Source organism: Octodon degus, unplaced genomic scaffold (genome assembly GCF_000260255.1).
Source record: "Octodon degus isolate 3935 unplaced genomic scaffold, OctDeg1.0 scaffold00099, whole genome shotgun sequence".
NCBI lineage: Eukaryota > Metazoa > Chordata > Mammalia > Rodentia > Octodontidae > Octodon > Octodon degus.
The window spans coordinates 2,471,267-2,485,859 of record NW_004524675.1 but is presented as its reverse complement, the minus strand read 5'-3'; positions in this window follow the sequence as shown (position 1 = coordinate 2,485,859).

Sequence of the window (14,593 nt, the reverse complement as noted above, 5' to 3'; positions counted from 1 at the left end):
TGGCTGACACTGACAAAGGTTCTACAATCTGAGGTACAGGATCTCAGGATAAATCCTGAGGGGATTTCACTGACCTTCTCAGAGCCAAAAGCTACAACTCTTGTTGCATAGGTCTTGCTTTACCTTGGTCTTAACCATCCAGAAGAAAAGTATAAAAACAAAATATAAGAAATAAAGCCATGCTGTTATGTTGAGCTGTGGGGGACTCAGATCAATAATTTCTGACATTGCCAGTTAAGTGGAAGACCCGATACTATTATGGGATACTGGACTCTTTTAGAAAATTTTGCTGAGTTTACACACCTATAATATTCAAATAATGGAACCTAACAAAAAAAGGGTATACAGATGAATATCCATTTTGTATCTGTGTATTCAAAGTGGTTAGGATAGATATATAGTTATATTCTGCTAATGAATAGAATGATTTGTTCTAATGGTGTTTGTAAATAGGATATCAAGTCCGCATCTTATATAGCAATTAATCACTAAGAAGAATGTATGCAGTATGTTAATTATTGAAACTGTCCTACCGATTTGATTTGAAACTGTCTCATTGCTATTTGTTTTTCAACAAATTTATGGCAATAAAAAATAGTTAAAGCCATGGTGTTATGTTGAGCTGTGGGGGATTCAGGTCAACAATTTCTGACATTGCCAGTGAATCAGAAGACCCAATACTATTATGGACTACTATACTCTTTTAGAATATTTTTCTGAGTTTACACACCTGTAATATTTGAATGATGGAAGTTTACCAAAAAAAAGGATAAAGATGAATGCCCATTTTGTACCTCTGTTTTCAAAGTGGTTAGGATATTTATATAGTTACATTCTCTTAATGAATAGAGGGATTTGTTGTAATGGTGTTTGTAAATAGGATACCATGTCTGCATCTTGTACAGCATTTAACCACTAGGAAAAGAATATGCAGTGTGTTAATTATTGAACCTATCCTACCAATTTGGTTCGGAGAACCTATACTCTAACATCATGTAACTCAATTGTGTCCCAGATTTTCTGATCAAGGAGATTATGGGGCCACAGAGGAACAAGATCGATGATGTAGAGTGTGCCTGAGGATACTCACATGGAGAGAAAACATGCTCTCAGCGTTTCACAGAGAACAAATCGGTCAAGCAATGACCGTGGATCATCCACATGGTTGACACTGGCAAATGATCTACAAAGTGTGGTACAGGGTTTCAGAATAAATCCTGAGGTGATTTGACTGACCTTATCAGACAGAAAAGTTACACTTCTTGTTATATAGGTCTTGCTTTATCTTGGTCTTCACCATCCAGCAGAAAGGTATAAAAACGAAGTATAAGGGGTGAAGCCATGCTGGTATTCTAGGCTGTAAAGGGCTCAGGTCAACAACTTTTGACATTGCTAGTCCTGTAGATGACCCACTACTATTAAGGACTACTGGAGTATATTGGAATATTTTGCTGAATTCACAAACCTACAATATTTAAATGACAATGGAATCCCCTTCTCTGACAAAACTAAACATAAAAGGGGATACAAATAAATAACTATTTTGTATCTATAGATTAAAACAGGATAGATATACAGCTACATTTTTCTTAATTCAATGAATAAGATTTGTTCTAATAGTGTTTGTGGATGGGATGTCATGTCTGCATCTTGTACAATGAATAAGCACTGAGACAACAATGTGCAATGTATTTATTATTGAAACTGTCGTAGTGATTGGTTTTGAAACTGTCTCATTGCTATTTGTTTCCCAATAATTTTTTTTAAAAAGGAATACATTTAAAAAAACAAAAGAAAACTATCTTTTAACTTTATGTTAGTATATGTACTAGGTGTTATTCAAACAAGATTTTATATTTTCATTGTCAGAATCAAAATTCAGTAGTTATATTAAACAATTTTAAGAGTGTAGTTGTATAGTCTTCACACTCCCCCATATAGAAAAGTTGGGTTCTATTATTTCACTGTGGAATTCATATGTATATTTCAAATAGAAAACTTATTTTCACCATACTCTTATCTCTCTCTTTCTCTTACATTTTGAAACAGACTTTATTTTATCATCCTTTAAACATCAATATGAACATATATATCATATATATTTATTTAATCACTTAATTCCCTTGGTTTTTAAGCTTCTAAGACAATCTCTTTTCATATAAATTTTAGGAGAGTTTTAATATATAAGCTTATTTTTATTTTTAGTGCAAAGAATAGCAGACAAACTATTACATTTTTATTTTATTTTTATTTTTGCTTTGCTTTCACTTAAGGCCATCAGATATAATACCCTTAACTTTTAAGCCCATTCAACAGATTATTAATATTTATTACTAGTTATGCTAATAATTACTAATAGTACTAATTATATTAATATTACTTAAACATCTAATAAAAATACACAGCTAAACATTTCCTAAGGGGATTTATGTATTATTTACTGAGGCATGTATACATGGTAAGCTAGTTCTAAATGAAAATTTCAAAAAGCTACCAATAAATGAAAATGAATAAAATACTTTCAAAAGACTTACTTATAACTAAATTACTGCTCTCTGGTGGGGGGAGAACAAAAAACATATTTTTACTGAGATAAAAATTCCTGACAGAATACCTGTAAAGGAAAAGCCAATTTCCTGCTAAAAAGCCCTCCCTCCAGTGTCATAATAATCAAAAATAACTCTTGAACACAAATAGATGGCCCAGAATTAAAGCATAGTAAAATACTGTAAGAATTAATGAGTAATACAACATATATTCATATTATTGAAGACATATCCATGAAACTCAGAATTACCCAGAGGTTATGAGTTATTTCAATTTTCTTCTATTCTTTCAAGTTTTTCTTACTATTTTATTTACATTAAACTCCAAACATTACAAAGCAGGACATTGGACAGGCTTAATAAGTGCTTTCCATATGCCAACTCCTAGGTTCCAAAAGATTAACAAACTTTAAAATAATAAATATCCAGTACAACAATGACCAAGGTGACCACTTGGTTTCTGAATGAAAACTTTAAAAGCACCATAATCATCAATTAAATATCAAGTGATTTCTGTTGATCCAGCATGGAGCCAGCCCAAGACATGTTATACAAGAATTCAAAGCAGTTGGAAAGGTCATACTGCAATTTCAACTTAAGATAATTCCTATAGCTTTCTCCCTTCTATGCTGCCATATGAAAAGGCTCATGGAAATCCCCAACAGATGGACCAGCTAAGGAAAGCCCAGATGCTGGATATGGGGCAACACACTGCAGAGCTGTGCATGTAGATGATTTTCTACTGGCATTTACCTATGAGCCAGGAGCAGAGCTAGAAACTCTGGGCCTTGGAGAAAGAAGGTTAGAGCTAAGTGGGTTGAGATGTGACAAACAGAGAAAGGAGCTGGGAACAAACTGACATTAAAATGATGTTGAAGGGCTTGGGAGATGATAGTGGGGAGAGTTTTGCTTTGTGGATTATAAACATAATCTAAATTTGACTATGGTCATGGTTTTAAAACTCAGTCAGTACATTAAAATCTACTTAAAGTTTATAAACTCATGCAAATTTTAGTTCCATGAAGCTGTTACTTTAAAAAGTTAAAAACTATGGTTAAGAAATCAGTAATTTTTACTACAGAAATTAAAATGTACCGGAGGGGGCCAGGAAGATGGCTCAGTGGATTAAGCATTTCCCTGGCAAGCGAAGGCCTTGAGTTCAATCCCTGGTTCTGCAAAAATAAAAATAAATAAATAAAAAGTACCAAAAATGATAGGTCTTATTTTCCAGATATGAAAGACTGTCCAACAATGAACTGTCCACTCTTAATGTCAACAGACATAAAATAAGGCAAACATTTATTACACAATTATTCTGAGGCATTAGAATACAAGTAGAAATGACTGTAATTCCTGAGAGAAGGAGCAACAAATGAGTATCAGTACCAAACGTAACTTTCCTGTTGAGGTAAGTAGGAGACAACCAATAATTCATGGGGATCTTGCTGAGCTGAAGCCACAGAAATTGCATTTTGGGGTACCAGGGTGCAAGAATTCATGAGACAGGAGTCTAGAGAGAAAAAAGCCACACAAAGGAGATCAAGCCATCTGGGAGCCCACACGTGGCCCGAGAGCATGATTCCAAAGAACTCTCAGACAGTGCTGAGAGCCAAGCAACTACTTAAACTTACACAGAGATTGCTACATACTAGTTTCTTCCAATCGGAGTACAAAGATTTTATGAAATACCCAGAGCATTCAGTAGAGAATGTACAAATGCCGTATTTAAAGGCCACATATAAACTGACAAAGCTAAACAGCAAAATTTGATATAACCAAACTGACATGCAGGAAAATAAATACAATGTTCAGTACAAATCTGTCAACTTATTGAAGAATAAAATACTAAATGGAATATTTAGAACTAAAACAGATAATACCCAAACTAAAAATGTCACTAGCTTTGTTTAATAGCAGATTAAACAATGAATAGGAAAATATCAATGAAATTAAGGGAATACAATACAGCAATCCAAACTGAAGAACACAGAGAAAAAAAAGTCTTGGAAAAAAGCTGTGGTCTTTTTCCCCAATGTGGCTTCTTGGATAATACAAAGTGACTAAATTTAGACTTCATATATATCTTGCAGAATATAAGAAAGAGTCCTTAGAAAATGTATTTTTATGTTTGTTTCTTTGTTTGTTTGGTCTCACTATGCAGTTCAGGCTGCCCTGGAACTCATTATACAGCCCCGGCTGACCTCCCATTCGCATTAATCCTCCTCCTAACTCAGCCTCCTTAGAGCTGGGATTACAGACATGTACCACCATGCCTGACTAGAAAATGCACTTCCGAAACATCACAGTATTTTACATTGGAAAAAAAAAAATATCCACATATCAAAGAAGCACTAAATCACACTAAGATAACTATATTAAGTATTACAATAATTGATTTGTTTAAATTTAGAAATTTAGAAAGAGAATTGTGGAAGCAAAGAGAGAAGGAAAAATCAGTACTGATTACTACAATTACATTGTATTAATTTATACAAATTACACTAACAAGTATTTTGAGTTCCTTTGTTATTCTTCATAACTTCTCCCAACTGCTTTTCTATTGGGTCCTTTTTAATATAAATTTTATAGCAATTTACATAAAGAAGCTTGTGCAAATATTCATTACAAATGGTAAATAATGACAGTCTTGCACAACTCTTAAAGTAACATGAGAGAGTAAAAGAAATATTAAAGCACTGAAAAAATATTGAAAAGTTCACTGGACTTAAAAATAACTGAACAGAAAAAATTGGAAAATTACACTTTAGTTATGAACTTACATCTGAGAAATTTTGAAGGATAATGGGTAAGAGGAACAGACACTTCTCATACTCAAAAGCAATACAAATGACTGGCATGTGTATGAAAAATGTTCACCATCAAAAAAAAAAAAAACCACTGAGACTCTATCTTGCTCCACACAGAATGACTATCAAAAACAAAAGTTCAAAAGCAAAAGATGCTAAGATTTTGGATGAAAAGCAACCCTTTTGACATACTGGTCAGAATGTAAAGCAGTACAATCAGACTGGAAGTCAATATGGAAATTCCTCAAAAAATAAAAATGAAAAATTAACTTGACTTATCTCTAACTCCTCTGGGTATCTTTCCAAAAGAATTAAAAACATCCTGCAATAGTATCACATGCAAAACTCATAATAAAGAAACCCTGGAAGTGGCCTACCTGTCCATCAACAGTAAGTGGGTAAGGAAAATGTCATGCATATACATGCTTGGTATTATTCAAACATGAAGGAAGATAAAGTTGAGTCATTTATAGGAAAACGGATGTACCTTGAAAACACAATGCTAAATAGAACAAACTATACATAGAAAAGTAAACACTATATGAGTTCTCTTATATAAGAAAGCTGAATTATACATAATTTAAAGAGAAAAGCACAAGACAGATGGCAGGGAGGTGAACCTTTTGGAGATGAGATGAGCACCCCCAGACGGAGGAAGAGGGGAGATGGTGAGAGAAAGGGGAATTAAATTGGCCGAGAGGTAGGATGTGCATGCGCCAAGTCCACACAGTGAGTGTGCTCATTATTTGCTTCAACTATTTACTAATGAAAATGAAGCACAAATATGTCCACCTTTGCTAGACACAGTGGTTACAAATAAGACAATTGCATTCCTACTACTACCAACAAGAATTATAAAAATTTTAAAATATGACATGAGTATGAGACAGTTACAGGTAAATCTAACAATCATATTAAACACTTCTCTCCTGAAAGTTTTATCTATCTATCTATCTATCTATCTATCTATATCTGCACTAATTTTATTTTTTTGCTTTTTTAACAAGATGGAAAGTTTGAACACAATATCCTGTCCACAAACACTATTAGTACAAATCCTTCTTCTCAGTGAATTAACAGAAAGTAGCTGAATATCTATCCTATTTTGTATATACAGATACAAAATGGTGCTTAATTTGTATCCTTTTTTGTTTAGTTTTGTCAGAGATGGGTATTCCACTGCCATTTAAATACTGTACGTATGTGAATTCAGCAAAATAATCCAGTACAAGACCCAATCCAGAAATGGGCATCCTAGATGAACGCACACTTCTCAGAGGAAGAAATTCTAAAAGTGAATAAATACATGAAAAATGCTCCACATGACTAGCCACCTGGGAAATGTGAATTAAAACAATACTGAGATACCGTCTCACCCCCGAAAGAATGGCTATCATAAAGAAGTCAACCAACAACAAATGTTGGAGAGGCTTCGGGGAAAAGAGAACCCTTCTCCACTGCTGGTGGGAATGTAGACTGGTGCAACCATTATGGAAGTCAGTGTGGAGACTCCATAAAAAAACGAGGACTGGGAATGCCATTCAAACCAGCTATGCCCCTACTGGGAATTTTCCCAGAGGAACTGAAAACATCATATCATACTGATATATGTGAACCTGTGTTTATAGCCGTATAATCTGTGATAGCCAAATCTTGGAAACAACCAAATGCCCTTCACCTGAGGAATGGATGAAAAAAATGTCATATTTTTATACAATGGAGTGTTGCTCAGCTATAAAGAATGATAAACTTAAAGCTTTTATATATAAGTGGATGCCACTTGAAGATATACTAATAAGTGATATAAACCAGATCCACATGTGTAAATATCTTATAGTCTCCCTAGTGTAAAAACTCAAAAGAAGTGAAAATAGAAAGGTAGAAAACAATTAAAAGGAAAGCAAGAACTTAAGGATTAAACAATGAAGGGAGGCAAAGAGAAAAGCTAGGAAACACGACAGAGGCAAAGCCATACATTTATATGCACAAGATAGTTAAGGCAATGATCCTGAGAATCTTCAGCAAGTTTTTGAAACTAGCAGTTAATCGGTAGGATTCTTACTCTGAGTATTTATACCGATACCTGTGAACTAAGCAACTGTACTGAAGATAGCAACGTATAATGGTAGGGTCTTGCTTGGAATGTCTGTCATTCTGGTCTTGTAAATACGTACTGCTTGTCATGTCATACCAGTTACTGCCATACTGTTTCTCAAGTAAATGTTTGTTTAAAAAAATATCAATGAGACTAAAGAAAGAAAAGCTAAGTGAATGCAAAGACACTTAAAACATCCATGTATTAAAGAGCCCAAATCCTACCCAATTTTAGTCATAAGTTCAATGTAATTTTGATAACATTTTCTTTGTGGAGATATCATTAAAATATATGTTGCAATGCAAAAAACAAGTGAAGTAATTATAAAAATAAGAATAAAGAAGCTCACAATACTTGATTCAGACCTATAAGTCAATACAGTAATTGGAAATGTTATGATAGTGGGATTAAAAAAGATAAACTAATTAATTAGATTAAAGAACCCACCCCAAACTAACAGATATTTCATAAAATGTTTTTCAAAATAACAAAGAGTAAGGTTTTTTTTTAACTGTCTTAATACAATGGACATCTATATTTAAAATAAAAGCAATGTTAACTGAGTACATTATTAAACTTAGCCAGAGATGTTACACAGTTCTCTATTTAAAAATTAAAACTTCTGGTACTTCCAGGAAGATGGCAGAGGGCTGAGCAGCAGCAAAAGAGCCTCTCTTAGGTTTGGCATCCACACAATGGAATATATATATAGCACAGCAACATGAGGACTAGAACAAAGAGGGAAGCAGGTTCCCTGGGCCCAGGGAGGATCCGAGTGAAAAGTTAAGCTCATAAAGACAACAAAAAGAGTCTAGCTTTCCAAGGTCAATTAAGACTCAGGACATATGAGAACTTGTACTGTAACGTCAAGTAACTCGGTAGTGTCCCAAATTTTCTGATCAAGAAGATTATGAGGCCAAAGAGGAAAGTGATCGATGACGTAGAGTTTGCCTAAGGAGAGTCACATGGGGAGAAGACACTCTCTCAGGCTTTCACAGAGAGCACATTGGCCAAGCATTGGCCGTGACTCATCCACATGGCTGCACTGATGAAGGTTCTACAATCTGAGGTACAGGATCTCAGGACAAGTCCTGAGGGGATTTCACTGACCTTGTCAGACCCAAAAGCTACAACTTTTGTTGCATAGGTCCTGCTTTATCTTGGTCTTAACCATCCAGCAGAAAAGTATAAAACCAAAGTATAAGAAGTAAAGCCATGCTGTTATGTTGAGCTGTAGGAGACTCAGGTCAACAATTTCTGACAATGCCAGTCAAGCAGAAGACCCAATACTATTATGGACTGCTGGACTATTTTAGAATATTTTTCTGAGTTAAAACACCTATAATATTCAAATAACAGAACTAAACAAAAAAGGACATACAGATGAATGTCCATTTTGTATCTGTGTATTCAAAATGGTTAGGATAGATATACAGTTACATTCTCTTAATGAATAGAGGAATCTGTTGTAATAGTTTTTGTAAATAGGATATCATGTCTGCATCTTGTACAGCAAATAACCACTAGGAAGAATGCATGCAATGTGTTAATTATTGAAACTGTCCTACCAATTTGGTTTGAAACTGTCTCATTGCTATTTATTTCTCAATAAAATTATGGGGGAAAAAAACTTACAAATACTACCCATTAAAAAAAGAAGGAAGGAGGCAGCAGTCAGGGCTCGCCCGCAAGGAACTGCTCAAAACTGCAGATGCAGGGCACCTGCTGGCTGGCCTGGCAGCCTCTCTGGAGGAAAGCACCAGTGCGGTGCAGACGTGACCCAAGGACAACAGTGGCTACTGGGCTATTTGTTTCAGACAACGCACAGGAGAGAGCAATGGTTGGCTACCATCGTGGAAAGGAACCAACTGAGCTCAGCACTCAGAAGAGCTGCATTCAAGGCTACCTCACAGGGTCTGACTGCCAAGTGGAATTTGGCAGGAGATCACAGAGCTGAATTCTAACTAGCACAGAGCCCATTTGAGCTGGCAGGAAGCACAAACCACAGAGGCTAAACTGACATATGTTCAGCTTCACAGCAAGAAACCACCCTGAACTTCAGTGGAAATAAAGGTTCAGGCTTGCTGTGATTACCTGCTATATTGCCATAAAATTAGAGCTGCTGTCCTGAGATTAATCAACACAAACCTTGATTTGGTCTGCCCACTGTGCTTACCAGTGACAGCAGAGACATCCCTCAACATGGGATTTTTTCATTTTATTTTATTCTTTTCATATATTTTTAATTTTTTGTTGTTGTTTCATATTGTTAGCTCTTGATTGTTCATATTTTTATATGACCATGAACATGGTTTCTAGTTTTTTTGTTGTTGTTGTTGTTGCTGCTCTTGTCTGTTCACTTATTATTTCTTCCTTATCTTTCCCTTCTGTCTTTTTAGCAGTTTGTCAAAGTTTGTGCAATCCCCCTTTGTCTTCCAGCCTTGCTTCTCATCTCTTCCTCTTCTTCTATTTCTCTATTTTCCCCTTCACCCATTTTAAACTTTCTCCCCTTAGGATATTGAGCGCTTATTTTCTTCAAATACTTTTCTGGTTTGTTTTCTATTTTGTGAAGTAACCACAAATTTACTTCATACCATTAGAAGTGGCAAATTAATTATTAACTCAATTTGCTATTTTCTAGGCTGTGTTTGATGCTACTATTATTGCTAATTTAACTACTTTACTCATTCTAAAGAGTTGTTCTTCCTATGTCAAGACTGAGAGTGCCTCAGGGTCATAAACATGATGATAGGCCAGTATCAAAGAACAAGAGGCTCAGCCAAGGGGGCAGCAAAACCTCACACTTAGTAATTCAGTGAGGTAGGATCTGGCAGCAGACACAAAAACCCAAAACCACTTATACATTGATAGACATTTCTGAGAAGAAGTCATTTCCCAAGGGTTCTAAATACTAAGAATAAAGCTAATCATCATAGACAATTTATAATCATCAGAGATTGAATTTTTAAAAATAATAAAAAAAGACATTAAAACCCCTAGAAGAAAAATTTAAGACTTCTTAAAAGCATGTGGTAATATTCAATCATATGTCCCATCTTACATAATGATATATGTTAATCTGAGCAACAGATTTGATAATAAAAGTAGAAAACATATCAATCACTGTTAATCAGCTATTCTTATTTTGAAAATCTGTAATGTATGCATTGTTACATGTTACCCTGTTTCTGTCTTTGATTATTTTCTTGCTCTTGTTTTTACTCTTCAAAATAACAGAAAAGTATAATAATAATAGTAAAACTCCAAACTTCTAGCTCACCAAAGGCAAACCCAGGGGGACAATAAGGTGGGACGAGCTGAAAGCCACCCATCTCATCTCTCTAAAGAGGTAAGAGCAAAAACAAAAAAGTAGATAAAGGAGGCTCTAGAAGAAAAATAAAAGCAGAAAAAGTATGTCAGGGGGCCGGGGAGATGGCTCAGTGAAATAAGCGCTTCCCTGGCAAGCACAAGGGCCCGAGTTCAATCCCCAGTTCCGCAAAAAAAAAAAAAAAAAAAAGAAAAAGAAAAAGAAAAAATATGTCAGATAACTACAGAGATGGTGACCATCATGAAAGATATATTCTCTATACCAGTATAGATAAAAATAAGGGCAGTTTAAGAAAAGGATAGAAAGCATAAATCTCTAACATAGGAAAGAAATGGAATCCATGGAGCAGATATGATTAAAAATTCTTATGAGGGCCAGCCAGACAGCTCAGCAGACTAAAGCATCTTCTTAGGCAGGCAGCGACCCTGGTTTGATCCCCGGTGTGCAGTGCCAGACCTGCCACCAGGACATGCTGAGACAGCAATTGAGACTGGACATGGTGGTATGCTCCTGTAATCCCAATGCTTGGGAGGCTGAAAATGGGAGATTCACTACTAGTCCAATCTGTTTAGTGAGACTCTGTAGACCCTGTACTAAACACATTTAAAAAAAATTCTACTGAAAGGGAGCACAAAAGAATGAACCAATGTGAGAACAGAATGAACCAATGTGAGAACAGAATTTCAGACCGGACTGCAATTAAGGATCATGGAAAGGAAGATTTTGTAAATATAAGCAAGGGGCTACAAGATGTCAATTCAGCAGCTAGTAGATGATATAGACATGAATAACATCAGATTGACAGGGTTAATCTTACGCATATGAAAAAATGAAGAGCTAGTACTATTCACATAAGGAAAAAATAAAAAAATAAAAAAAACTTGTTAACAGAAAACGTCCCAAGCAGGAAAAAAAGAATTCAACATACATAAGTGGAGCATATAGAAATCCAATTAGCCATGATAATTAAAAATTTCTACAAAATGTATATAATAGTCAGCTCTCCAGAAATTCAATCCAACAACAGAATGACACAAGCTGTTGGAGAATAGAAACAAATCACTTATCAAGGAAAGGGCGTCAGGATCACAGAAGACCTTTCCCCACAAACCTTCAAGTTATGGAAAATGTGAAGTATTGCAAGCCTAAAAGAAAACAATCCCCAACCCAGATTGATGTACCCAACACAGCTTTCTATTGAAGTTGATGAAGATGTAAGTTACATACATGACAAATATCTGAGGAAATTCATCAATTCCAAAGGAACACTGGAAGATGTTCCTAAGGATATTCTAGAAAGAGATAACAAGAACTGAAACTCGTAAACCCCAATAGAATGAATTCATCAAGCAAGACATGCAATTAAACACAAGGCAGAAAAAAGAGAACCAACAACAGGAAAGTAACATGACAAGGACAAGTGAATACACATCAATTAGAACCATCAATATTTATGGTCTCAGTACTCCAATCACAAGACATAGACTGGCAGAAAGGATCAAGAAGAAGATTAAGAACTATTCTGCAGAAAAGAAACATATTTAAATTTAAAAGAAGGCTGGGGTGGTAGTTCAGTAGAATAGGCACCTGCCTAGTAAGCACAGGGTCCTGAGTTCAATCCCTGGTACCATAAAAATAAATAAATAAATAAAAATAAATTTCAAAGAAATGCAAAAACAAAAACTGAAAAATTGGAAAACAACAATCCATGCAACAAGATCCCAGAAAAAAGCAGGGGCAACTACTTTATTTGCAAACAAAGTGAATTTCAAGCCAAGCTCATTAAGACAGACAAAGAAGGTCCTTACATTCTTGAATACAAGAGAAAAACAATCATCTATTAGGTGCTCCAAATATCAGTTCACTCAACTACGCAAAACAAGTATTAATAGACATGAAAAGTTAAATAAGCACTAATACAATTGTAATGGGGGACCTTAATAGTCCACTGTTACAAATAGATCAACCAGACAAAAAGCCAATAATGAAATACTGCAGCTGCAGCACAGTGTCTGCCTGCCTGGCATCAGCAATTTTCTGAGTTTGATTGCCAATCCAGTATAAAAGAAAAAGAGAGAGGTGAGGAGGAAGGGAGGCAAGGAGGAAACGAGAGAGGGAGGGAGGGAGGGAGGGAGGGACGGATGGACGGACGGACAGACAGATGGACGGACAGATGGATGGACGGACGGATGGATGGAAAAACAGATGGAAGGATGGACATACTAGAATTGAACCAAACTTTTGTACAAATGGAAGATATATAATGAGAATCTAAAAGAATAAATGGGTGAAACAGATCAACCGCTAATGCTTTACATAATCTGACCCATAAACCACAAGTTGTCTATGTATAATTTTAAAAAGAGAGGTTGCCAACAAAACAAAAAATGTCATCATTCTTACCTGATAATTCATTGGAAGAAGTTATCCTTTAAGAGAATAAAATGATGGGGCTGGAGCTGGAGCTGGAGCTAAGTGATAGAGTTCTTACCTTGCATGCAAAACTCCCAGGACAGAGAGAAGGAGAGAAAGGGAGAGAGACAGAGAGACTGAGAGACTGAGAGACAGACAGAGAGATGGGGGTTATATAAAAGTACAAGAGAAAGCAAGTGATATTAAGTGATGTTAAGCTTCCAAAATTATACAGCACAAAATTTAAAAAAAAAATTGTGTGTGTTCAAGGTCTCAATACTAGATTGGACCCATAGTGATCTGCCTGTTTAGTCTCCCAAGACCTGGGATTACAAGCACGCACCATTACTCCCAGTCTCAAATGCCATCTCAGTGCACCCCACCCACCCAGGGGGGAGTCTGGCATAGCAGGCCTGGGGATCGAACCCCCGGCGCCTGTTCCTACTTGCAGGAGCTTTAATCCACTGAGCTATCTGGCTGGCCCAATAAAAAGATTTTTTAAAAGACAGATAATAGTAGGAAGGTAGAACATTCTCAGAGCGATCAAAGGATGGAAGAAGGAAGGGAATTGGAAGAATAAAGGAATTTACATATGCTATGTATATGTACCAACAGCAAACAAGGAACAGAAACATGCATTATTATTATGCATTGCAAATAGGACTAACTGCATACATAGATACAAGCGAACAGATCATGATTTATAATTTACTTTTTGTGATTTTGTTTTGTTGTGCCAATAGCAAATTTAGGGCTTTTCATATGCTATGTAAGTGACCTAACACTGACATAGCTTTCTAATTCCTCTTAATTGACATTTTTTAAAAATTAAAGTTATTAGAGTACTCCTGTTTATTACACATCACTTGAGAATATATCTGTAAGAAATATATTGAAGCCATGAATTTCTGTTAATCTTCCATGATAATTACTATTAAAATGTGATTAAAATAATACATCTTACTACTTAAATTGTCTTAATGGATGTCTTTCTTTCAGTGGACATGTTTGGCCTCTTTATCATAGATACGATGGCTGACTATGTTTCTAGTTGTCTCTTCATATTCTAATCTGTTCCAATTATCCTCAGGTCTCTCTTTCTTTCCTTTCCTTTTTTTTTTTTTTTTTTACCAGTAACATACTGATCTTGTCACAGTCCCTTTGTAGCATAATTTCAAGTCAGGGATTGTAATGCCTCCTGCCTTGTCTTTGTTGCATAGGATTGCTTTTGCCATTTTAGGTCTTTTCTGATTCCAAATAAATTTTAGGGATGTTTTCACTAGATCTGTGAGGTTCACTGATGGTACTTTGACAGAGATTGTATTAAATCTGTATCACAATTTTGGGAGTATGGCCATTTTCACAATATTGGTTCTTCCTATGTAGGAGAAAGGAATGTCTTCCC